Source organism: Tasmannia lanceolata, unplaced genomic scaffold (genome assembly GCF_043159265.1).
Source record: "Tasmannia lanceolata isolate RefF3 unplaced genomic scaffold, GAP_Taslan_0.1 ptg000011l, whole genome shotgun sequence".
NCBI lineage: Eukaryota > Viridiplantae > Streptophyta > Magnoliopsida > Canellales > Winteraceae > Tasmannia > Tasmannia lanceolata.
The window spans coordinates 14,884,501-14,910,631 of record NW_027518688.1 but is presented as its reverse complement, the minus strand read 5'-3'; the positions used below and the strand labels follow the sequence as shown (position 1 = coordinate 14,910,631).

General features: G+C 41.3%; 2 long non-coding RNA genes across 2 annotated transcripts; both read left to right on the top strand.

The window, feature by feature from the left end:
• The first annotated feature begins 785 nt into the window (after positions 1-785).
• On the top strand, positions 786-25,765 carry LOC143886173 (uncharacterized). Its single transcript, XR_013253695.1, has 2 exons — positions 786-1,086; positions 25,518-25,765. It is a non-coding gene; the product is annotated as an uncharacterized LOC143886173 (long non-coding RNA).
• LOC143886174 (uncharacterized) lies at positions 9,869-24,578 on the top strand. The gene is made up of 2 exons (XR_013253696.1): positions 9,869-10,689; positions 23,962-24,578. It is a non-coding gene; the product is annotated as an uncharacterized LOC143886174 (long non-coding RNA).
• Positions 25,766-26,131: the final 366 nt, after the last annotated feature.

The following is a 26,131-nucleotide window of genomic DNA, read 5'->3' as shown; positions in this document are numbered from 1 at the left end:
CACGAACCTTATTTTATATCTCTGGTTATCCGTTGCAACAGAGCATAGTATGGGATCCAAGGCCCATTTGCCTTTTTCCTTGGATGGCGACTCTTCTTTGTTTAAGGTACGCCTCGAATCTGGGCTAGTCCCCGAATCGAGAGGTATCTCACCTTTCATATCGTCACTCATGCTGTGAGAGGCATTATTCTTTCGAGAGTTCCTTGGTAGAGCTCTCCATTCACGTGGATGATCCATAGAGACTGTTCGCACGTGGGGGCACGTCCCTCACCGCCGCGCCTCTCTCAAGATCGGGGTCCACAGATGGGCCCTCACATAGATAGGGTGTGCCTAGAAAATCAGCTTCATAGGATCATCCTAACACTTTGAACCGTGGAGGCAAAAAATAGACAGATTTGTGAAGGTTTATGCACATTCATTTTACCTCCACAAATCATAGGGTTGGAATGATCCTATGGAGCTGATTTTTTGTGGACACCCTATCTATGTGAGCAGGGGCGATGCCACATGAGAGGAAAGGGGGACAATTGCCCCCCTTAGTATTTTGAAAAAAAAATATATACCTTTATGTTTTAATAATTTTTTATCTTTACCCCCTTTTTTAAAAAATTTGCCCCCCTTTCCAATCCTCCCTAAGATAGAAAATAAGTTTAAAATTTTAATTTTACCATTTTTATCTCCCTTTTTTGTGCAAAATTTACTATAATTTTTGCCCCCTCGTGCAAAATTTCAGATAGAAATTTTTTCTATCTTAAGTTTAAGATAGATAAAAAATTACTATAATTCTATGCTTGTGTATAGAAACCGTTCTCTCTTTTAAAAACCACTTTTGAAAATCAGTTTTGAGAATCAAATTCGAAAATCGATTTTGAATCCAGACTTAATTTCTACTGGAAGAAGTCCCCAAGCAAAAAATGCAGAAATCTCCTCTCGGCATGAAACCCTTCCCATTAGAAAACCTTGGGAAGGAAACGAAGGATGAAAATCGTTACTTAAAATGTGAAGGGCCTCAGGTTACGAGTCTCTCAGTATGGTTCTCTTCTCAAGCTCTTGAAAGCCCTTGAAGCAGACATCATTTGCATACAGGTCACACATTCCTTCACTTGATTCCATTTATGGGTTTTCTTCTGTTATTTTCTCATGTTTAATAGTTGAATATCTATCTCCATTGATATGGGTGAGTTTCCTAGACTGAAAGGGATGGATTTGAAAGACATATTATTTAATTTTCGATCTTGGGAAACTGCAAATGATCTGTTTAATGTGTTTATTGTCTTCCTTTGATGATGGGGCAAAATGGGTGTTGCACTGTTTTCTGGTTTTTAAATTGTGGGTCACTGAAGAATAGAATGGGTATGATTGTAATCTCTTTATTAGCCCTCTTCCAAATTGTGTAATGAATTGTTATTTGGCTTTCCATTTTTTTTTTTTGGGTTGTAAGCTGGGGCCTGTAGTTTGGAACACATTTTAGTATATATTCCTTTTCTAAACAATAGCCATTAAGGAGCTCAAATTTACAACCAAAGTTTAAAATAAGAAAGTCTTCATTGACAAAGATCCGAGCCTTTTACCGGATTCTCCTTTAATGTTTTAATCATACAGTATTTGAAGTTTGAAACAGATGCTATAAAAACAATTCTGAAACTTTCATAGACAAAGCGATTATGTCTAGAAAGGAGGAATTGAACTCAGTCCAAATTCTAAGCCCACGGCTCAAAGGTTGACTAACAGAATGTTCCAACTGACAATTGAAAATATAGGAACATAATTTTTTCTTATATCTAGTTCCGATTTCTAGAATCATCAATCGAGTCACTATAATGATTCTATTGAGAATCCTTTGTGGGCTTTCCATATATAGTATTTTACCCTTGATTATTCAATAATTCAAAGGTCTCCTTTGCTTAGACCTATTGTAAAACACAATATCACCCTAGGAATTTGACAATGCAAGTTCTGGCTCTTACACTTGAGGAAAATTCTTGTTAGATAACAACTTCCTTCTAGGTGACCCTTTACAGAAATAGCTTTAAACTCCTCTTCATCTAAATCATGCCGCACGTTTGGGTTAGACACATTGCTTTTCATTCATGTCCTCATTGTTTGTCTGTCATGGGATGATGACGTCTATTTCAATGAATTTAATTGACCCTTTTACCTTTACTTTCTAGTACTCCCTCTTGAACAACCTTACACAATTTTCTTCTTCAATAACTCATTGAATGTTAATCAACCAAAGAAAATCAAGGATTGCTATCTTCTTGAGCTCTTTTAGGATCTGTTGTTTTCTTCTTGGAAGAAGGTACCAAAAATTTATAACATCGTCAGATACATCTCTTTCAAAATGGAAATTCGGACTAGTTTCCAACATCAGTATCAAGTTATGTTCCTATTGTCGATTGATTTGATGATTTTTCTCTGTGATCTTTTGATTTTTTAGCACTGCTTTCTAGCACCACTTATCATGCCAGAACCTCACTCTGTCGCCTTTGTACACTCTATATCTGATGCCTTCCTGAATCAGACTCGTTTGCTTCATAATGTCTTTCCATACCGTCAAGTGGCTGCTCTATATTGATCTGAGAGTGCCAATTACCTAGAAGGGCCCCATATTTTCCTTCGATTACCCTAGGCTAGAGCATTTGTATTTCCTTTCTGAATCTCCATAACCACTTTCCTAGTAAGGCCTTATTAACATTCCTAAGGTTGCGAATCCCCAATCCCCGTACTTGAGTGGTTTGCAAATGTCCATCCATTTTACTAAGTGGATTTTCCTCTTGTCATCAGCTTTTCCCGAAAGAAAATTTCTTTGGATCTTCTCTATGTGCTTAATCACTCCAATGGGACACCTGGACAAGGATAAATGTTAAATCAGAATATTGTCTAGCACAACCCTTATCTGTGCTATTCTACCCCCATCGATACTAAATTCCACTTCCATGTGGGTAATCTATTTTCCACTCTTTCTACTATTGAATCCCAAGCTTTCTTCTTAGGCCTACCCACTCCCAGAGGCAGTCTCAATTATGAGGATGACAACGGTCCAACGGAGCCCAAGGAGCCTAGCCTGCCTTAGCTTTTCTGAATCTTCTATGTGAATGTCCATCAACTTTGGTTTTTTGTATTTTGCCCTTTGTCCTGTCACTACATAACATCTAATAACCACTTTAAGCCTTTTCACTTTATCCTTGTCAAGTACAGTAAACATAAGGGCGTCGTCTGCAAACTGCTTCCACCCCCTGCTCGCTAACTGCAAAGCCCTCAGTGAGCCCACAATGTTCCTCTTTCTAGCATTCTATTAAGCGTCCCCAAAGCCATGATGAAAAGAAAAGGGGAAAGAGTGTCTCCCTGTCTTAGGCTACGAGTAGATTTGAAGAATCCTTTTGGGGATCAGTTGACCAAAATTGGAAAACCAAGCATAGGAGACATATCTCATCACCCATGCTCTCCACCTTGTCCTGAAGCCCATCCGCCCCAAAAAGTAATCTAGGACATCCCACTCAACCCGATAGTATGCTTTCTCCAAATCTAACTTGCATACCACTCCTCTTCTGCTAGTCTGGGAATACAGATTGATCACTTCATTGGTTATTAGTGCACTGTCTAATATCTGGCGGTCCTACACAAATGCAGACTGGTTGGAGGAGATGATCATGTGCATCAGTGCATCACTTTTTTTTATTCTTCATCCTTTGAGATTGTTTTCCCTGTTGCAGACAACATCGATCCTTAAGGCCATGTTTGGATACCAACAAGATTTAGATTTGGATTTAGTTGATATTTTGAACTGCATCAGATCCTTAGATTTCCAAATCAGCTACAACAGTGCAAGAAATTCCGATTTTCAAATCTGTTCTGCGAGACATTATTTGGAAATCAATATTTGTGGCAACTTCCTTCACCATCGCTGCTCCTCAACGTTCTCCGGCAGTAGCGAGACATCCCTCCCTCCCTCCCTCTCTTTTTCTCTCTCTCTCTCTCTTAAAACATAATCATGAAGGTAATTGATGTGTTTTGTATCCAAAACTCAAATCCAAATCAAAATACAAAATGCATGAGGTATCCAAACGGGCCCTAAATTATCTATGTTCCAAAATTTCCAAGTTCAGTTAAATTTAAAAATATTTTGTTTGATGGTCAAATGATTGAAACAAATTCACGACCTCTAATCATAAGTTAGGCTATTTGTATTGGTTTTCTTCCTCAGATTTATAAATGCAATTCTGGGAATTGAACCCATACTAAGTGTTTGAATAGCTCTTTCCCAAGCTTTAAGTTGTGAGACCAACTTTCTAAAGAATTAACTCTTTGCATCCAAATAACGATGATGAGCCTTGAACTTGAGTCAATCATTTGGAACCTTGAGCTTGAGCCCACATCTCATTTGGAAAACCCTTATTGCGACAGCCACGAGGTTATAAAGTTCAAGCCAGCTTACCTATAAAAAAAAAAAACCATGAACCTTCAAGGAGCAGTCCTCAGCTTGGCCAAACTTGAACCAGAAGAATCTGTCATTTAAAGAAAAATGTCAAGTGAGACTTGACCTTCCATATGCATCAAGATCTTCATGGAGGCAAAAATGGCCTTTACCATGAAAATAACCAAAAAAAAATTATTGGCCCACTACTCAAAAGCATCTTCCAAGTTCCAACCCTCAAGGACGCAATCCAATACCTTTTTCCCATTCTTTATCATAATGATGAACACTTAAATGTTTGAGATTTTGCTCCAGTGATTGCATATTCCCATTTGATAATGGATGGGAATTACCAAGAGAAGTCCCATCAAGTTTTGCACCTTTTGAAGAAAATGGAATTCTTCTACTTGGGTTCACATCTTTGATTATCTCGAGTAAATTTTGCAGCATTTTTTGACCTTGAGGTAGATAAGTGATTACTTTCACGAGGAGAATGAAGTCGGTTTTCATCAAGACGCAGGGAGAATATAATGGTCCTTCTCTGTCAGATCCTTCTTCATGCACTTAGTTTCGCCTTCAACATCTTCTTCCTGATCCAAGCTTCCAAGAGGGTACTTTTTGGTGGACAACTTGCTTGAATAAGTTCCTCACGAATTGTCAAATGGGTAACATGAATCGCGTGGTTGTCAACTAGTGTTGTATATGCGGTGTGTTCGAGGAGGCTTTTGATCATGTGTTTTTCCACCAATGTTTTTACAAAGAGTTGTGGTACTTTGTGTCTGGCCTCTTTGACATGTGCTGGGTTATGTCATGCCGAATTAGCAAATTCTTCAACGCCTGGGCATCCTCCCCTAACTCTTGGAAGGGGACAATTTTATGGTGCCTCAGACTTTTGGTGGTCTTGTTATTGCTCTGAAAAAAATCGAACTATAGGATCTTTAAGGGATTTGAGAAGGCGGTTTGTGGTATTTAGAGCCTAATCTTTTCCTCAATTATTAGATGGGATGCGGTTTTCACAGAGTTCGGAGGTGTTGTCGGGTATGCGTTTCGACAATCATGGGATGTCATCCCGGATTGATCTTCTCATAGGGATAGACTGTCTCCAAAGTGCCCCCAAGACCACGGTCTTCATAAGTTGAACTTTGATGGTTCCAGGTTAGGGAATTTAGGTCCAACCGACATTCATTAGAGGTATGGATAGTATGGTTAGTTGAGTTCTCTTTGGGCCTACTGGAGTTGTGACTCCAATAAGGCGGAGGTCCTCACCATCATGCATGGGATTTGTCTGGTGGATCCGTTGCTCCTTGATTCGCTTGTGGAGTGGAATTCCCTCAATTGCATTCACATTGTCGGAGATTGCACTGGCCACCCTTCGAGCTTCACAGTTACTATTGCGGAGATCTTCAAACTCGCTACCCTTTAGTGTTGTGTCAACACGTGCTACGGTTGGCTAATTAATGACGAGACTGACTTTTTATCTCTTAACGGGGTGGATAGTGATTCATTGATCGTCTTTGTTCATGTTCCCCGTGAGGGTCTATTATTTTTGCTTTCTTGTAATCCTTTTTCTTTTCCTGTTTCCCCCTTTTGACCATCTAGGTCGTGTCTCCTTTCTTTTTTTTGATTCAATAAATTCCACCATCGTTAAAAGAGAAACAGGTTTTGTTCCTAGTTCACCTGTCTCCTTTATCAAATCAAGAACATACTTAGGCTGAGAAATAAAAATCCAACATTTTGACTTGGTAACCTCTATATACAAGAACTACCTCACGGGACCCAAGTCCTTGATTACAAAAACCCTGAGAGGATTGTATTTCAGCTCTTGGGTAGATTGAGTATTGCCTTCTATTGCTACTATTTCATCAACATAATCAATATAGTAGCACACACAATCCTTCTTACAAACACTTAGAATCCTGTGTGGTTCATATTAGTAGTAGTTGTGTTTTTGACAGTGGTAATTTGCTCATTTTGACCAACCTCGTAAGTATGAATTGTGTCATGTACTTTTTTTTTTATGATGAACATATTGAGTTTTGATTCCATTCACACACTCGGTCCCCCCCCCCCCCCCCCCCCCCCCCCCTCTCTCTCCCTCTCTCTCTCTCTCTCACACACACACACACACACACATGTGTGTGTGTTGGCGAGGATCATGGAGTGATACGACGACCCCTTGGATAAAAGTAAAAATAAGAGAGAAAGAAACAACGTAGGCCTATTTGAGATGGCCAAATCTCCTAAAACAGTCCTTGCTTTTCCGTTCATACGTTAAAAAGAAAGAGATTACATACTTATAGAATTAGCATTTCTACTATTTAGGAAACAATCCAAACTTCCCAAATCCTAAAGGATACTTAGTAAACAAGATAATAATAAAAGGAAACTAATATTAAGGGGAATATCCTAGCTATAGCAAGAAATAAGGAAATCTACTACTAAGGAAATCAAGAAGATCTTCCAGCTAATCTTGGGTACGTAACATTCCCTTCCTCTTAAGAGTCCTTGTCCTCAAGGACTAAGATCCTTGTATTTTTATTATTTCTTCTTCCTCGTTTTCAAATCCAAATCCTTCTAATATCGCCAACTGTCCTCGACATTGATGGAGCGGGCTATACTTCTCATTGCAATTATAGCATAACCCTTTCTTGCGCCGCTCGATCATTTCAGTAGGTGTTAATTTTTTTGCTGGTAATGGTCCTTCCTTCATGAGGGCAACCGCCGTAGAAGTAGACGTCGATGGATTTGGTAGTGAGGGGCGCGAGTATCGACCACTAGCTAGAGATAATTCCTCATGTAACAAGGCTAGTTGGGATGCATGCTGGAGAGTAATCGGTTGAAACATTTTAACGCCGGCCTAGATATCATCACGAAGGCCCGAAATAAAACATTCGATTAAGAATGATTCAGATAATTGTATGGTTCGGTTGACCAATCGCTCAAACGCCGACTGATATTCCCGAACAGATACCGTTTGTTCTAATTTTGATAGTGCTCCTCCTGGATCGTCGCTTCCAGGCGGCCCAAACTGAGCACATAAAGCATGCTTGAATTGTGACCATGCCATTACACCCATGGTCTTTTCCATCCAATAAAACCATGGTATTGCATCCCCAGTAAGGTGGATCGATGCCAAATCTACCATACGCTCATTGGGTATTTTATTGAACCTTTGAAATTGTTCAGCACTAAAAACCCACCCGGCTGGATCGGATCCGTCAAATCTAGGAAATTCTAGACGGAGGGTACGGAGATGTGTCTGGACATCTTCAAGATTTCCTTGATTTACTTGTGGTGCTACGGGGGCATCATCCAATTCGTCCTGAACCTTTGATGCGACTAAACTTTGGCATGTTGCATCTAAGGCCGTCAATTTCTTTAGAATATCTTCAAGAATACGTCCGTGCGCTTCATAGCCTTCCTTAAGAGATTGAATCTTTGCCTCCATCCGCTGGTTTCGGGTAGCATGACTTTCATTAGCCATAGCTCTGATACCAGATGATACGACCCCTTGGATAAAAGTAAAAATAAGAGAGAAAGAAACAACGTAGGCCTATTCGAGATGGCCAAATCTCCTAAAACAGTCCTTGCTTTTCCATTCATACGCTAAAAAGAAAGAGATTACATACTTATAGAATTAGCATTTCTACTATTTAGGAAACAATCCAAACTTCCCAAATCCTAAAGGATACTTAGGAAACAAGATAATAATAAAAGGAAACTAATATTAAGGGGAATATCCTAGCTATAGCAAGAAATAAGGAAATCTACTACTAAGGAAATCAAGAAGATCTTCCAGCTAATCTTGGGTACGTAAAATGGAGGTGGCATGGTCGGCAGAGGTGATGCTCCCTACTGGATGAGCTTCTGCTTGTAGCAGCATTCGGGGTCGGGGGCTTGGAGACAACAAATTGAAAGGGGTGATAGGGGGTTTGCTATTGATCTAGTGGATTAGTCCTTTTTAACTTTTCGGGAGAAACAGAAAAGGCTTATTGGCTTGGGCAACCAAGGTTGCCTGAACCAATCTTTATACGTATGTTAAGAGGTAAGATAGTTTAGTATCACTTACATTATATTTTTTATGTAATGTCTTTGTTTTAGTTACATCACTAGGGTGTGGTCCATCATATATGGCCCTAATGTCACTTGGTGTAATTAAAAAAAACTTCACTCTTTTTTTTGGTAGGTAATTTGGATTGAACTTGGGACCTCAAGGTTGAGAAATAAAGCTTCAACCATTGAGCTACAGGCCCAACCCCTAAAGAACTTCACTATTGTCTAAAGCATGTGGGTTGTAGGAGTTGGACAAACATAAACTTATCTTTCTCTTTTTCATTCTTTCTAATTCTCTTCTCTCTTCCTCTTCCTTCAATACAAATCTGATCTGGGTGCATTGCTAAAAGATTAAGATGGTATCAGAGCTTGTTTGATCTTAAACAAGATTCAAAAGGTATATTAATCAATCTAAAACCCTAAGCCTCCATTCTCTATTCTCGTCTTTCGATTTTCTCTCTTTCCTGATTAGATCTACTGCCTTAAAGTTTTTTTCTTCTTTGCTATCAGTCATCCCTCTTGGATCTTGTTTCCAATTTGAACCCTTAATCCCTTCAAAGCCCTAGCCCTAGTCCTATTTGGTATCCTAGTCCTAATTCTATTTTAATCTATAGTCCTAATCCTATTTGAAACCCTTGTCATGATCCCATTCAGAACTCTAGTACTAATCTTATTCGAAATCTGATCCTACCATTCATCTACTTTCTTCTTGAAACCTTTTTTTTTCATGCACAGAAAACCATGGCATGCTATGTGTTTGTTGTGCCAGAGTGTTCTGATCATTTACTCTTTTGGTTCTAATTCAAGAGGATGAATTGTTATTTAGTTGTTTTCATAAACTCGGGACTATGGTTTTGTGTTGCTTATATGTGGATTGTTGGGCCTTTGTTTGAATTTTGCTATGCCTTCGTGTAGCTGCAGTGACTTTGTGAAAAGATTGTTCTGTTTGACATGGGCTGCTACATGGTTTTAAATTTCTACCGGAACCAGCACGAAATGACCGAAATGTTTCTGTTTCCATCCTTCCTGAGAAGATAATTTCTCTTCATAAGGACAAATGTGTGATTGCTGCCTTCATTTGGTTTGTATGTCCCCGTGTGGACTGTGTTGCCTTCATATGGATTGTGGTGTCCTAGTGTGAATTGGGCTGTCTGTGTGTAGACTATTGTGTTCTTCATGGATTCTAGTGCTTGCGACCATGAGCTGCTGTGCTTTATTTATGCATTACTTTGTGGATTCCTCTGTCTTCTTGTTACAGCTCTACAATTTATAACCTTTTTGTGGCCGATATTTAGCCTTTGTGTGGCCAGATGTGTAGCCTTGTAGCCTTGGTGTGAGCTGTTGTATTGCCCTTGTGTGAGCTGTTGTGCAGTCTTTGTGTGCTGCTTGTGGTGCAACCTTCGTGTAGACTGTTGTGTAGTCTTCTTGTGGATTGTGGTACTTACTGTGTAGAGCAGCTTCTTTCTGTGGACTATTGTGCAGTCTTAATATGGATGCTACCTTAGACTATGGCTTTGTGTTCACTGCTGGTGTGAGTGGCCTATTTTGAAATGCGGTGCATTCTTTAATCGAACTGTTGTGCCTTCGCGAGGATTGATATCTCTGAAGTTGGGCTGTTGTACTTGTGCCTTTATATCGACTTATACACATTCATTTGAAGGGTCGTTCCATTTCGTTGGCTGCTATTCCTTCTTTGTGTGGGCTATCTACTGTTCTTTCAAGAGTAATGATGTGCCTTTGTAAGGGTTGTACTACCTTTGTGTGGATTATGCTACCTTCTTGAGGATTGGAGGGTTTCAATTAGACATCTGCCTTGACACCTTTGTTGTACTCGTGCCTTTATATCGACTTATACACATTCATTTGAAGGGTTGTCCATTTCGTTGGCTGCTATTCCTTCTTTGTGTGGGCTATCTACTGTTCTTTCAAGAGTAATGATGTGCCTTTGTAAGGGTTGTACTACCTTTGTGTGGATTATGGTACCTTCTTGAGGATTGGAGGGTTTCAATTAGACATCTGCCTTGACACCTTTAATTAGCATAGGTGATTCTAGTACATGACCGTATTTTTGGGAGTGAACATGGCCATGAGTCAAGGGCAATCCATGGAAGTGTAAGATGTGCAGAATGCAGTGCAATAGCGCTCATACCTTGTGATAGTTGGTGCAATAGAGGACTCTTATAGAAGAGACAAGTTTTACGGTTGGCAAGCGCATTGAGGTCCATTTTCACTTTGTTTCTGAAAAAGTCATAAAATTGCTAATATTTACTATGTATGTAGATTCATAGGATCAGCTAGTGGACATATTTACAAAGGCATTTGCTCGAAGTCAGTTTAGTACTTGTTTCAACCAAGGTTTAAAATTTCGGTTTCGGTACCGATTTCGGACCTTGAAATTAAACCCGAAACTAATATTTTATTCAATATTAAATTTCGGCCGAAATTACCGAAATTTAGGTGAAATATTAAATTAATATTTAAAAAACAGATTTTTTGGGGCAAATTTTGGAAAAACCGAAATTTTGACTGAAATTTCGAAATTTCGGCCGATATAAATGACCGTTTCGGTTTTTATCGATTTCGGTGTCGGTCTCCACCAAAATCCGAAATTTAAAACCATGGTTTCAACATGTGCATGGATTTACTATCTATTCTCTAACTTGAGGGAGAATGTTAAAAGTTAGTTTGTTTAGGTTGATTTATTTTTATTTTTTAGTGTAATTTTGTTACTTTTATGTTAATTTTAATTAGCAAGATGGGGCTCATCATAATCCAGTCCGGTAACATCTCATCTGAAGCGGGAATGATAGGACCACCTCTGTTGAGATTCAAGGATTTCCGGTGCCGGAAATTGAACGGAAAACGGTCGCCGGAGTAGAGAGAGGGGAGATTTATAGGGAGGAAGAGAGATTGCGGGTCTAGTTTTCTGTGAAAACCCCAAAACCTTCGTTTTCTATTCCTCTGAGTTGCAAGATGTTGTTTTGTGTTTAGCTCTGTGTTATCTTCTTCCTCTTCTTCTTCTCTTCTTCTTCTTCTTACTGAGCCATCATCTTCTCCACTCCCATCTCCTATACCCTATTCAGATCCCCATCAAACCTTCATGAAAACCTAGATCAGGTGTTTTCCTCTAACCCTTTCTCTCCTCCACCAGTGTAATTTTTAGAAACCCTGTTCCCCTACCTATTCACAGACCCCATCAAATTCATTTTCTCCAGTAAATCTCTGGCAAAGCCACCAGAATCCAGCAACTCTACATCTCCTCTGCCATTCTCCGATCATCCCCATAACCATTCCCAAGAATGATATGGGCTGACGGATGATCTTTGCATAGGGGACAAGCAAGTGGCTTCGTGGTTCGGAGAGAGGGCTATTGGGATGAAATGTTCTTGCTACCAGGAGATTGGATCTGTAAAAGATGTGGTTACCACAACTTCAGAAGGAGACACTTATGTCGATGGTGTCAAAATCCGAATATTAAGGTCTCTGCTTCAAAGGTCCCAAATCCGTGGGAATTGCCCGAGGACGTGGTAGGACGGTGGCCTGACTCAGGTGAAATTCAAGTCCGCGACGAAGGAGGAGTCCCAATAATATCAATTACTGGTAAGGAGGTGGAGGATCGTAGACAAATTCTAAATGCCTGTCTGATAGGCAGGATGAAGGTGGAAGAATGGGATTTAGAAGACCCTTGGCTATGGGCAAAACGGTTTTGAGATATACCATCCTTGACCCAACCTTGTATCCTTAGCAACAATGAGGTTCTCCATGTTTGAGTCTACGGAGCTGGCTTTTAGGATATTGAGGAAGGGAGGACAAGGCCTTGGTCACTATCTCCTCTCACTTGATGCGTGGAGGCCAAGTTACCAACAGGGGGCAAGAGCAATCTGGATCAATTTCCACGGAATCCCTCTTCATGCGTGGGCAATATCGATAGTTGAAGCCTTGGGGAAAAATTTTGGGCCAGTGTTGGAGACCAAAATGGAAGGAAATCATGATCATTGTATGAGATTTGCATCGGCAAAAATATTCACAACGGAGTGGAATTTGTCGAGGTCATTTGTTCGTCTCTAGGTCCAAAGCTGTTGGTTTACTATTGGGGTCGAAATCCAGGAGAAACAAATCAACGAAGTGAAATTGCCTGAATCTGTGAGATTAGAATAAATGCGAAAACATTCCTGTGGGAGGAAAGAGATGGGTCGGCGGGATTCCTTAAACCGGAAATGGGGCCCCTCCATTCCAACTCCCGCTGGGATGTTGATCCGGCGAGTCTTCGCAACTCCATCCAGCAATTTCAGGGCCCAAGGCTAAGGAAAATCCCTACCGTTGATCTGGATGCGGCTAAAGGGAAATCTTCAACCGTTGATCAAACTCTCACTAAACATTGTTCGAAAAGCAGGGCTTCGAATATTCCCAATGGGCCTCACCAGTCAGGTTCAAATTTGGAAAAACAGGCGGCCTTGCATAATTAAAAAAAGGAGCATATTCAGCTAAATGGCCCACTCACTGCTGGAAGTAACTTGGGACCGTTGAAAAATGTAAAAGAAGGACACGTGGAACCCACCCCGAAGCTAAGGACATCGCGTAAGGGAAAAACGGATTACTCGGATCAGAAAACAATACGTCTGGAATCAATAGCGAGTAGATTCTTGGGCTCTCTAAAAAACTGTTCGGGTGGCTTCACTCCTAAACTAAGAGGGGGACTGATCACCAAGGTAAGGAGCTGGCCCAACAACAGTCGTGGTTTTAAATTTCGACTGAAATCCGAAATTCCAGACCGAAATTTCGAGTTTCGGTTGGGACCGACACCGAAACGTATCATACCCGAAATAGTATTTTATTTTAACTCGTCTCTTTTTCTCTCCCTCTCTTTTTACGATTTACCCCTTAGTTGCTATCCGTATCTATGCATATATGCAAGGGTAAAAGTGTCCTCTAATCTGTAGCACTGACACTTGCACGGACTCTCTCTAATACGAGAGATTTTTTTGTACTCATCTTTATCTAATAGGTCTTTCTACCCCACGCTCTCTATGCAGCTGGAGTATACTTTTCAGAGATCCATTTTGGTCGTCTCCTTCAGCCAGCGAAGTCGAGAAGAGAAAGCCTTGCATTTTTTTTCTTTTCTTATTAAAATCTGTATTTAATACGTGTGCCTTTTCCCATCCCTCTCAAAGAGGCGTGCCTCTCTCTCTCTCTCTCTCTCTCTCTCTCTCTACAAAAACCTGTTTTTTTTAACCAGTTAAAATTTTGACCGAAATTTTGATCGAAAATTCGTATTGAATAAAATAATGTTTTCATTATTTCGTTGGATTTCGGCCCTAAATTTCAAAATTTCGATTTCGGTGAGGTCCGAAACCGGTACCGAAACCGAAATTTAAAACCATGACAACAGTGTGTTGAAGCGAAGAAAAGGTCGCCTTATTCCAGTGGGCCAGAGCAGGAGATACCCCATTGAAAAATCTGTCTTAAGTCGAAAGGGGGTTGGACAAAAGAAATTGAAACTTCAATCGCCATGTTGGAAGGAAAAGCTGGCAGAATTGGTGGTCGAGGAGACTAATCTGGCTCACAAGACTTTTAGGGTGGGAGATGTCTTTTGTTAAGAGGAAGTGGGGGTACTGAGGGTTACAAACATTTGTCTCCAATGAAGTGATGGGTTTAAATATGGTTAAGCTTGTCGTTATTTACTATTAGTGGAGTGGGGAAGGAAAAAAGGATGTTCAAAGGGAAAGTCAGGTGTTTTGTTGTTTAGTTTGTGGAATCCATGAAGTTGGTTTTAGTTCTGTTGGTCGGTGTTAAGGTGGTGTTTTAGAATGGTGGATTGGAGAGATAGCAGGAGTAATTGTCCCATATAATGTCAGATTCCAGGTGCGCTGATGAAAGTATTGAGAGACCATGGTCTTTCGCTTGTCGAGGCAATGCCTCCTGGAAGTTCTTCTACTCTGCTATTAATAAAGGAATGTGGTGGTGTTGCTGCTAAACAAGTGTTGGGGTTTTTTGAGGTTGGTTGAGGAAGACGATGGATGTAGGTTGGAATGATCGTAGTGCAGGGCAGATGGCTAGGCATGGTTGGGGAAAGCTTCTTTTTGGATTGATTGTAGTGTAAGACCCGCCCAGGGCATTGTGCAGGAAGAAAGGACCCAGATTTTTGTTGTTTTTGTTCAGAAAGCTCAGGGTATGCCCTGGCCAGCTTTATTCGATACTATGTAAAGTCAGATGGGACTCCTGGTCCCCAATGTAATTTTCATAATATCAATGAAAATATGTCATCTTTCAAAAAAAAGATCGGGCTCATCATAAATGGCCCTACTGGCACTTTATGTAGTTAAGAGAACTTCATTATTATGTAGCATGTGGGTCATGGGGTTAGACTCAAACCTCCACGAATTCTTTCTCCTCTATATTCCTTCTTCCTTCTCTGTCTCTTCCTTCTTCCATTCAAATTCGATTGTGGAGTTGTTACCAGTGCCATTTCAACATCCCTCTCTATATCACCAGGTGTTTCCTTATCCCTCCGTTGATGCCGCCATCTGTCAGCCTGCATGCCGCCCTTCCAGAGGCGTTCAGAGTTATCTTCACGTTGCCTTGCCAACTAACCGATCGTGCTTGCCACGTTACCTTTCACCTTTTCTTGGTTGCCAACCTGCCCCCCATTGTTTATGTTTTGGTCCGAATTGCCCTTCCCGATATTAGGATTTCTGGATATTTTCGATCCATCATCCAATGGTTTATTTACACCCCAACAATAAGCACCCTCTCAACCGTCGGATTGTAATCATTTGAAACCCATCACACCGTATTGTTTCCCAATCCTCTTCCGCCGCATTATTCCTCTTCAATATTTTGAAATTTGAAAATATTTCATGTGACTTCCCACGCGCAAGGTCTTGCTTTTCCTTCATTGGTTCTTTCCCTTTGCGTCGCCTTTCCGTTAGCCAATCCTCATCCATGGATTGTTGATCGTTGGATGAGAGAGACAGGCCATCCACGGCCGTGGATTTCATCTTCCTCGATTGAACTTGTGCCCAAGCCTGGTTTCCACCCTTCGAGCTTCGACCAATTTCCGAAACGACCTCTCAACCACCCTTAGAATCTTTTGCTTTAATAGATAATACTCCGTATTTCGGGGCCCACAATTCGCCGCAAGTTTCAGGTCTTCCCCAACTTCGCCGGCTATTCCAATGGAATAATACCGGTCTTCCACCTTCAGGCAAATCACAGATTTAAAAAATGCCCATTCAGAGGTGAACACCTTGGCTTTGGCATATTCAATGCCTTGAGGGTTATCTCCGTCCGTCTTAATTTCCATTACAGTACCGAATAGTTCTGCAATGGATTCCACCGTAGATGCAGCCCATGCATGGAGAGGTATCTCGTAAAATCGAATCCATATAGCCTTTGCTCCGGTCCTGAAGGCCGGATTCCATGGAACTAATGATAATAAGTATTCTCCAAAAGCGTTAGCCCCTCTTTCAAACACCCTTGACGCTTGTTCTTCAGATTGAAAACTAGAGAGAACTTCATTTTTACTGATAATGAAAGGTTCTAGGAGTTCAGGCAAATCCCAAGACCATTTCGCCCATTGCCATATCTCCCTAAGCTTCCATTCTCTCTTTTTAACTTTTCCAATCAGACTTGTTTTCAGCAGGTTCAACCTCTGATTCACCTGTTCTCACCCTAGCGTCATCTTTTTCAACGATTTTAGGGTTTCCGCCCTCCGGCCACAGACGATCATCCTAATCTTCGTGTCTTTTCTCTTTCATCTTCTGGTTAACGGGAGTATACTGCTTCGAATCGCACCTCCGACACTCGCGCCTCCGAAAGTTATGGTAACCACATTTCTTTCACTTCCAATCTCCAGGGAGAAACCGAGTTTCTTCATCGATTCGATTGTTTCCCCGCAAAATTTCCGTCCTTTCAGTTTCGCCTTTCTGGTTGGTTGAGCCCACCGCTTTTATGGTATCCTCCGCCCCACTGTTGCTCATTGCGTCCGCCACGCCGCCGTTGCTCTTACAAACATCCAACACTTTTTACAAAATCTTCATCTCAACACTCGGCATCAGAACTATGTTCGACTTCTGACGTATGTTAATGAAATTATCCAGAAAATGCATCAGATCAATAAAACGAAATTGGCATACCTCAAGAAAGCTTGCACGCTCCATTCTGCCATCCTCAGAGAAGAACACTTGCGGTGAAATTTTATCATTGAAGTACCACACTGGCTGCTGATTATCATTGAAGTACCACACTGGACTTTTGTTTTCCTCTGCTAATTCCGTTGAGTGACAAACAAGGGCCCTTTTTCCTTGGCATGATTTCCTGCTAGAGCAAGTGCGCACTGCTCGAACTTTCAATCATGGAAACTTTTTACATGAACTGTTTTGAGTCTCATCCAAGCTGGATGTTACTCATCAGAGCACACATGAGTTTCTAATTCCGAAGTAATTGTTGTTCCTCTCCCGTACTTCTAGGTAATTGAGAGAAAATGATCTTCAATCAATCACCAATACCATAATAGTTTTTTTTTCCTGGTCATTTCTTTGTTGTGTGTCCACCTGTATCATTTTTTTGTTTCTACTGTGGAGAAGAAATGATAAACTTGTAACCGAGCAACTCGTTTTTTCCTACAGGGAGCTGCATCTAATTCCCAAACCAATTGTGGTAACCTGGAGTGGGCTTCCTCAAAATCTAGGAAGAAACAAATATAACAGATATGATCAAGCAATCATTCGAAGCCCGAAGAGATAGGAATGAAGAGAAAGAAGAGAACATGGGGCTTGGACTTCTACTGTGAAGGTTTGGGCTAATCCTGTGGGGAGCAGGTGGGGATTGGTTGATAGAAAAGCCTCTGGGTTGTGTGTTTCTGGTGAGGATTGTCTTCTCTGGCGAGTCCCAGTCGTTCTGGGGAGCGGTCTCCCTATTGTTCTTGCAATATCCTCCCCTATTTCTGTTGTCTCTGTTTCTTCTTCTGCTTCATCTTCTTCTTCTTCAATTTCTGTGGCAGAACTCTCTGGTCCTGTGTCAGAATCCTCCATTGTATACACTTCTGGTTCATCATATTCACTATCTGTCTCTAATTCGGTTTCCATCTCATTATCTTCATCTGTTTCCGACTCATATCTGGTGGTGAGAGGTGAGAAGTTCTGTCTGCACATTGTGAGACTGTCAGATTGGAAATTGCTAGAGGTAGGTGGAATAAAGATCACCAACGCCTACAATCTGTTTTGGCCAGCAGCTTCTATTGATGGAGGAATTTGTGAAGAACATGAACTCAAATGGGTGAATCGGAATGCTTTTCAGCCCCGAATCTGGAATAACAACAGGGATTCTCTGGCTAAAGCGTACCAATCAGGGAGAAAAAGATTACAGGAGGTTTGGAAAGTAAAACGTAGTAGAAGAGATGAGAGATTGTTCAGGGTGGCCAAAAGAAGGAAAAAAAGTAATTTAGGGGATTGGAAATGCTCTAAGTGCAAGTTTATCAACTTTAGAAGAAGGGTGGAATGTTGCAGGTGTGGGAAAGTTTGGTCGGGTTTTGACATGAACGTTCCCTCCAATTTCTTCAAAAACCCCTTAGTTATCTCATCCAAGGAGAAGTTGAAAGAACCTTTGCCTAAGGTAGTTGTAATTGGGGAAGTGGAAAAAGAAACAGGGGTATTCACTGACGTAGCTCGTAATGAGGAGGGGTTAGAAGGCTATGATGCTGAGCCAGGACTTAATGAGGATACAGTTTTTTGTCAGGAAGAAATCTGGGCGGACTCCATAGCATTAGTTCCTCAGTTCAGTATTAAAAGCACTCTATGGGGGAAAACTAAAGGTGGAATAGATGCAGAGGAGTTGCAAAGGTGGTTGGAAAAGATGTCAGGAAACACAGGAAGTTTAAAGGTTACGCAGGTGGCTCCTCAGGAGTTTGCTATTGCCTCTTCACAGATTCTCTTGCTGGACTCGTATAAGGTTCAATGGGCTAGTGCTGAAGCTAGTCCATTCGAAATGGTATCTGAGTGGAAGGATGGATTTTCAGGGAATTTCTTATCTTCTTGGTGGTCGATTAAAGGTCTGCCTCCTCATGCTTGGTCTATGGTCAATTTCAGAAAGATAGGATGCAGAATCGGAAGAGTGCTAACAACAGATGGGTCTTGCGAAAAGGGTAATGGGTATGAGTCGGCTATGATCTTATTAATGGCGTCCAATTCTGCTCCCGATGTAATGAAACTTTCGGTGTGTATAGATGAAACAGTATTCTGGGTGGTGGTATCACGATGTTTTTCTCGGCCTTGGCTTTCTAAAGTTCGTCAATCAGAGGAGACGGCGGAACTATTTTGCCAACCTTGGTCTGGTTCGATCGAGTTTAATGGCGGAGTCGTGCCGGGAAGAGGGGTGCGCAGTATAGCAATCAAGGGGGAGAATATTTTTCGTACGCCTCTTCTTCTTCTAGCCTACCCTGCGACGTGTCCTCTTCACGTGGTGGTAGCATGAGCTATAAGGGGGTAGCTTACGGCGATTTGAACGATGGGATGATTACCATGCAGAGGGACAACGTGGCGTGTTCTCATTTGTCTCCAGTAAGGCGGTCGTCAGTAGTAGGTTTCTCGACGGTGGTGGAGTCTCATACCCCTCTGATAAGTTTAGTGGGTTCTCAACCGTCGGATGATCAGTATTTGTAGATGGGCCCTTTGTCGCAGTTTGTTTCTTCTCCTATCCCTTGGATCTGTGGGTCTAGCCATTCAATCGAATCCTCTCCGTTGGGTTATATGGAATTATCACGTTCGTCGGATCTTTTTAATCTGAGCTGTTTGGAGGCCCATAGCCCACGTGATCTGGTGGACTTTTTGGACAATTCGGTTATCGGGCTTCCTATATCTTATCCAAGTGGGGTTAGTAGTGCGGTAGATTCCCAAATCAGGTTGAAAGCCTCTGGGAATTTTTCTTCTTCTCTTACGGTCTGTTTGTCTGTGCGAGCCCAGTGTTATCCGATCCTTCAAACACCTAGTCTGGGGGACCAAGGGGCAGAAAGGTTTTTGGGCGAATCTAATCTCATCACTAATCTGATGGACGAGTTTGCAGAAGCTTTTCTGGAAGTACGTAACAGTGAGGAGGGTCTTTTGGGAGATGTTATTTTGACAGGGGGGAGTCAAGGTCAGTTTCTTTTGCAAAGTGAGGAAGTGAATGATGTTCTCCCTTCATCCAATGTATCTTTAGACAGATTTGCGCAGATGTATAGGTGGGAGGATATCGGTGGGAAGGATAGTAGGGGCAACGACTACTCATCTTGGTCCAATAACAGGTGCAATAATCTGGCTATGGTTATTGCTCAGGAGGAAAATCCTAAACCCATTTCCTGGGTTGATCCTAAATCTGAGATTTTGGAGGTGTTTGTAAACCGCATCATTTCTACTAGCAGAGCTTTGGGCTTGACTTATTCAGGACCAGAGGATCAGTTAATAAATATGTTCAGGGTTGCGGAGGGAAGAGAATTAGATCAGAGAATATTTTCCGACCCTTCCAGTTTGGAGGGGATCAAGAAGATGCTGCGGGAATTAGCCAAACTCAAATCCGATGTTAATTATGATGGGTCTAATGGTAGAAACTCCAAATCTTCAAATAGGAAGAGTAGTAAAAGAGGAGGTCCCAGGGGTCATCTAGCTCTCAAATCGGTTTGCCCATGAAGATAATTTCTTGGAATGTGAATGGGTTGGGGTCTTTGGAAAAAAAGGCTCAAGTTAAAGAAGTTGTAAAACATAATAAACCTGAGGTAGTTTGTATTCAAGAAACAAAGATGGGGGTGGTGAATAAGTCTTTAGTTAAGAGTTTAGGAGCCAATGCAAATTGGGAATTCCTATCCTTGGATGCCATTGGAGCCGCAGGGGGTATTCTAGTGATGTGGGATCAATCAAGGTGGGAAGTGCAAGACTCATGGATAGGTAGGTTTTCAGTTTCAATCGTCTTGAGGAAGGTGGGGGAACCTATCTTGGTAACCTTCACAGGTATATATGGTCCAACAGTGAGGAATGAAAAGGTTTATTTATGGGAAGAACTAGTTGTAGTCAGAAATAAGTGGGGACATCCGTGGTGCTTGGGGGGGGGGGATTTTAACGAAATTAAATGGGTTGAAGAGAGGCTGGGTTGTAGAAGATCCAATCAGTATATGGGTGAATTTTCTGATTTTATTGCTAGTCATGAATTGATTGATATTCCTTTGTCGGGGGCTAAATTTACTTGGTCTAGAAACACTAGAAAGAGTCGGATTGATCGGTTTTTGTTTTGCTCAGAGTGGTTATCCATCTTTCCGGACTCATATCAAAAGGCTCTTATTCATTCAGTCTCGGATCATTGCCCGCTATTGCTTGAGCCAAGATTGGATTCTTGGGGTCCCTCTCCGTTTAGGTTTGACTTGGCTTGGCTTGGCTTGAAATTCCAAAGATGGAGGAGTTGATGGGTATCGCATAAGGTTGAAGGGGCGACGGATTTTGTCATAGGGGAAAAGCTCAGAGCTGTAAAGAAGAAAATCAAAGAATGGAACTCTTATAGAATCGGGGTAAGATCTGAAAGAAAGTTGTGGTTACTTGACAGAATTCGAGCTATCTCTTTGGCGGATGAGGAGGGGACTGCTTTAGAGGAAGAGCTGAATGAGTTGGGTCGATACAAGGCAGAACATAGATGTCTTTTACTGCAGGATGAAATATCGTGGAGGCAGAAATCAAGAGCTTTGTGGTTGAAGGAGGGGGACAAAAATTCTGCTTACTTTCACAGCATAGCTAGTGCGTGAAGGTGAAACAATCGTATAGCGGCTTTAGAGGTCGACGGTGCATTATCATACAATAGGGAAGTTATCACCAAGGAAATTCTCGATTTCTATAGGACTTTATATTCTTCGAAAGACATAGTGCGACCGGTATTAGATGATGTGCATTTTAAGGTGCTAGATGAGAACAGATGGGTGGCGTTGGAAAGGCCGTTCTCGGAAGAGGTGGAGAAAGGGGTTTTTTCGATGGACCGCGATAAAGCTCCGAGGCCGGATGGTTTTTGTCTGGCATTCTTTCAATCTTGCTCGGAGTTTGTGAAAGGGGACCTCCTTAAATTTTTCAGCGACTTTTTTGAAGGTATGGTGTTGGATAGAGGCACTAGTGCGTCGTTCATAGCTCTGTTGCCAAAAATTAAAGGCGCGGTGAAGGTCTCGGATTTTAGACCTATCAGTCTAGTTGGTTGCCTTTATAAAGTCCTGTCAAAGATATTGGCAGATAGGATAAAAGTGGTTCTTCCTCTTATTATTTTGTTAAATCAGTGTGCTTTTGTGAGCCAGCGGCAGATTTTGGATTGCTCTTTGGTGGCCAATGAAACAGTGGATTGGATGGTAAAGGCGGGTACTGCAGGAGTTGTGTGCAAACTTGACATGGAAAAAGCTTGTGATAGAGTGGAATGGCATTGTTCGGATCATTTCCTTGGGAAAATGGGGTTTGGGAACAGGTGGCGGGGGTGGATAAAAAGTTGCTTATCGTCGGCTTGGTTTTCCATTCTTATAAATGGTTCTCCAAAAGGATTTTTTAGATCGTCACGAGGTTTGCGGCAAGGGGATCCGTTATCTCCTTTCCTGTTCGTTATTGTTGCTGAAGCCTTGAGTCTTTTAATGGAGAAAGGCAAATCTGTGGGGCTAGTTAAGGGGATACAATGTGGCCAGAATGGAGTTGAGGTGACGCATCTGCAATTTGCAGATGATACTCTATTATTTAGTACCCCCCGGATATCGCAAATTTTGAATCTTAAAGCGGTGCTGAGATGCTATGAAATCATTATTGGTCAAAGGTCGAATTTTTCAAAGTCTCGGTTATATGCAGTGAATGTGGGAGAGGATGAAGCAAAGAATCTGGCAAATCTTATGAGTTACCTTTTGGATAGTTTTCCTTCTTCTTATCTTGGGCTCCCTTTGGGAGGGGGAAGACCAAAAATAGGTTCTTGGGCTCCCTTTGTGGAAAGAATTGAAAGACGACTAGATACCTGGAAAAGGAATTTGGTATCAAAAGGGGGAAGATTGACATTGATTAAGGCTGTGTTGTCTAATATTCCTATTTACCAATTATCTTTATTCATATGCCCTAGTAGCATTGCAAAGCGTATCGAATTGACCCAGAGGAGGTTTTTATGGGGAGGATCGAATGAAAAGAGGAGTCTCTCTTTGGTTTTTTTTGTCCAACCACCAAAACTGGTTTTTTTTATAAAAAAATGGGGTACGTACCCCAGACGTACCCGCACCCCATACGTGTCGGGTGCGGATGCGGGAGCCCCGGGAGAGTACCCGTGCTTCCTAGATTATAATCGATCATTGCGCTTTGTGCATAGAAGCGGGGGAGTTGGTGGATCATTTATTTATTCATTGCAAAGTAGCTTGAGAGGTTTGGGGAGGGGTCCAGTCGAGGTTCGGTATTGCGTGGGTGTTCCCTTCTAATATGAAGGATCTTTTTGAAGTGTAGTCTTTTATTCCATGGAGGAAAAAAGGGAAAGTTTTGTGGTCGATTTCTTTATTGGCCATGATGTGGGTTCTATGGACGGAAAGAAATAATAGGATTTTCGTTGGGCGTGCAAATTCTTCTTACTATCTATATATCAAGGTAGTCGCGTTATCGATTTCCTGGGCGAAGGTGTTGCCAATTTTCAAATTTGTCTCGGCTTTCGACTTGTGGGCAGGGTGGAAAGTGGTTTGCAATAGTCAAGTCCCCGATCCTGTAATTTCACAGAAGTGGGTCAATCCACCTGTTGGCTTTTCCAAGTTGAACTTTGATGGATCAAGCTTGGGCAACCCCGGTCTAGCCGGGATCAGGGGTGTCTTGAGGAGTTCCGATGGGGAAGTTTTGCAGGCTTATTCCGGGCCTATCGGCGTAGCAGATTCGAACGAAGCTGAACTTAGAGCCGCATATCAAGGCATTTTGCTTTTAGGGAGTGAGAGGGTGACGAGCACTCTCGTGGAAGGAGACTCGCTAAATGTCATTAGGTGGCTTAAGGGTTCGGTGGTTCCTCCTTGGAGATTTCTTCGTTTTTTCGATGAAATCAAGGATATAACGGTTGGGTGCTCTATGTCGTTCCAAAATGTAAGGAGATCAGCTAATGAAGTCGCTGACAAGTTGGCTAAAGCGGGTGCTGTCAAGCAGGCTCTGGAGCTTTACGACTTTCTGCCCCCTTAATTTCTTATTGTATTGTGTTTTCTTTTTCCTTTTCTCTTTTGTGTAATTCTGTTTTAGTGGGGTGCGCAGGGGGGACTTTTTCGGTCTCTCCCTTTTTAATATATTCAGTTACCATCCAAAAAAAAAAAATCATTCGAAGCCCATCAACCCGCAGAGTCTGGTGTGGTAATAAAAATTCCATACCCAACTGTAGTCTTCAAACCTTTTTTAATGTGCATATGTCGAGCGTCTGTAAGGCACCTTGCAAGTAACTCCTTTTTGTTATTTGTGCATAACTGTTCTTTTTATTCTTAACGAAGTAATGATCTTGTGTTTAATGCGCAGATGCCGTGAATCTAACCCATCTTTTATTGCACTTGATGCATATGCCCACCGATCCATGCCATCCAATAAAGGGTTATCTCATGTATAGGCATAGCGTAAATATTGCATTATAAGGATTCTCACAGTGTTCAGCTTATAGTCTTATACCATCTCTTTGTAGTTGGGGAGTAAGGGTTGCTAGCATTTTGCATGTCGGAATTCAGGCCTAGATGGGTTGTTGTTTTTTCCTGTATCTTTGGAGTTGCGGAGCAAGGGTTCCTCTTTTTTCGCTTGTACTTCTATGATTATCCTTTGTGAAGCCTCTCAATTGCCACCCACACCATCACATGAGGAAACCAGGAATCTATGGAAGAAAGAAAGGAAACAGAAAGATTCTTCGTATGAACCATTGCGGGATCCTTAGGCATCGCTTCATGCAATTGATGATTTCACTGTGGAAATTATTGAACAGAGGGTTCAAACTGAAAAGGAAGTTTTCCTTAAAACTCAAAGCCAGAAAAAACTACTGCGCTATTTTCTTTTGATATGTTGAGGGTTGTTCTGTAAGACCCCTATAAGATGATGTTACCTTCTTTGGATTGTTAACAGTAAATGTATGTCTCAAGTGGTGACTCTCATTTGTTCATGTCTTCATAACCTTTGAAAGCTAAACATTTTTTCTTAATATAGTTTAGTTCTTGTTGTTAATTTCGAAAAAAATATCAAGTGGTTCTCATCATAGTTGAACAACACACAAAAACTGCATCGATTGAGTTGGTCTAACCATACAATAAGATGAATTTTTTACCAGAATTTGTCTTTGAACCCAGGCCGGCAACTTAAATTTTATTAATATGATAAAAAAGTACAAAGAGGGGGACATACCTGCTATGAAGAAACTAATATGAAGAAACTTACCTGCTATGAATACTTAGAATCGTAAGGAGTCACCTCTTATGGCACCCCTAACCAGCTTTAGAAGATCTCTTTGTTGCCAAAACACCCTATTATTCTTCCTCTCACATGCAAAATTAGCACGATGAACACAGTGAATACACCTTGATAATGAAATTACAGTAGATACAATCTCCAAATATTTTCTAAAGGAACAATCTTTTGATTTAGTTAATTTTCATTTGTGGATTTTGTCTTCCTCTTCTAATTCTGTTAGAGCAAGTGTGTACTGCTTGAACTTTCAATCTTGGAAACTTTACATGAGCTGTCGCTGTCATGTTCAAGCTGGAATGCTGGATGTTACTAGAGCTTGCTTGAATTGCTAATTCAGTAGGAATTGGGTCCCTGTCGCTTAAACCCTGTACTTTTACTACCACTTTACGATGAGACTACGTCATTGCTATTACACATGCTGACTACAGTTCTAATTAACCACTACTGTACAAGGCAACAAAGTGCAACCAAACTGACCCTAGGTAATTGATGGCAAATGATCCATACCAACCCAGCACCAATACAATAGTTGCTTTGTGTTTTTCTGTCATTTGTGCCCAGCTGTGTTGTGTTCTTTTGTTTTTACTGTACAAGAGAAGATAAAACCAAGAAACTTGTTTTTCTCCCAGTGGCCTGCATGGACATCTAATCCTGGACAAATTGTAGTCACTTCAATGGGCTCCCTCGATATCTGCGAAGAAACAAAGATGACGACATACATAATATGGCAACCATTCAAAGCTTATCAGCCTACAGAGTATCGTCTGGTAATGTAAATTCCAAACCCAGCTGTACCTTTCAATCCTTTTTTTAGTGTTCATATGAAGGGCTTCTGTAATACACATTGTAAGTAGCTCCTTTTTTGTTTCTTTTTGCATGATTGTGCTGTTTATTCTTATCTAAGTAATTATACACATCTAAGTAATTATCTGTGTATAATTACCCATCATATATTGCAATTGGTTCATATACCCATCAATCTGCCGTCCAATTAATGGGTTACTTACATGGATAGGCCTAGCCTAAATATTGCATTCTAAACAAGCTCTAGATTTTCAGCCAATACCATGCCATTGGATGGCTAGGACCATTTTGTCTGTCTTTTGAATAATATGTCCACAAAATTACACAGATTGATTGGACAGTAGAAATGGTCACTGGATTTTAACCAATAGCTTACATGATTATAGCCCATTTTTTTGTAGGTCTGTCAATGGATCCACTTCGGGTCCGATCCACCTCT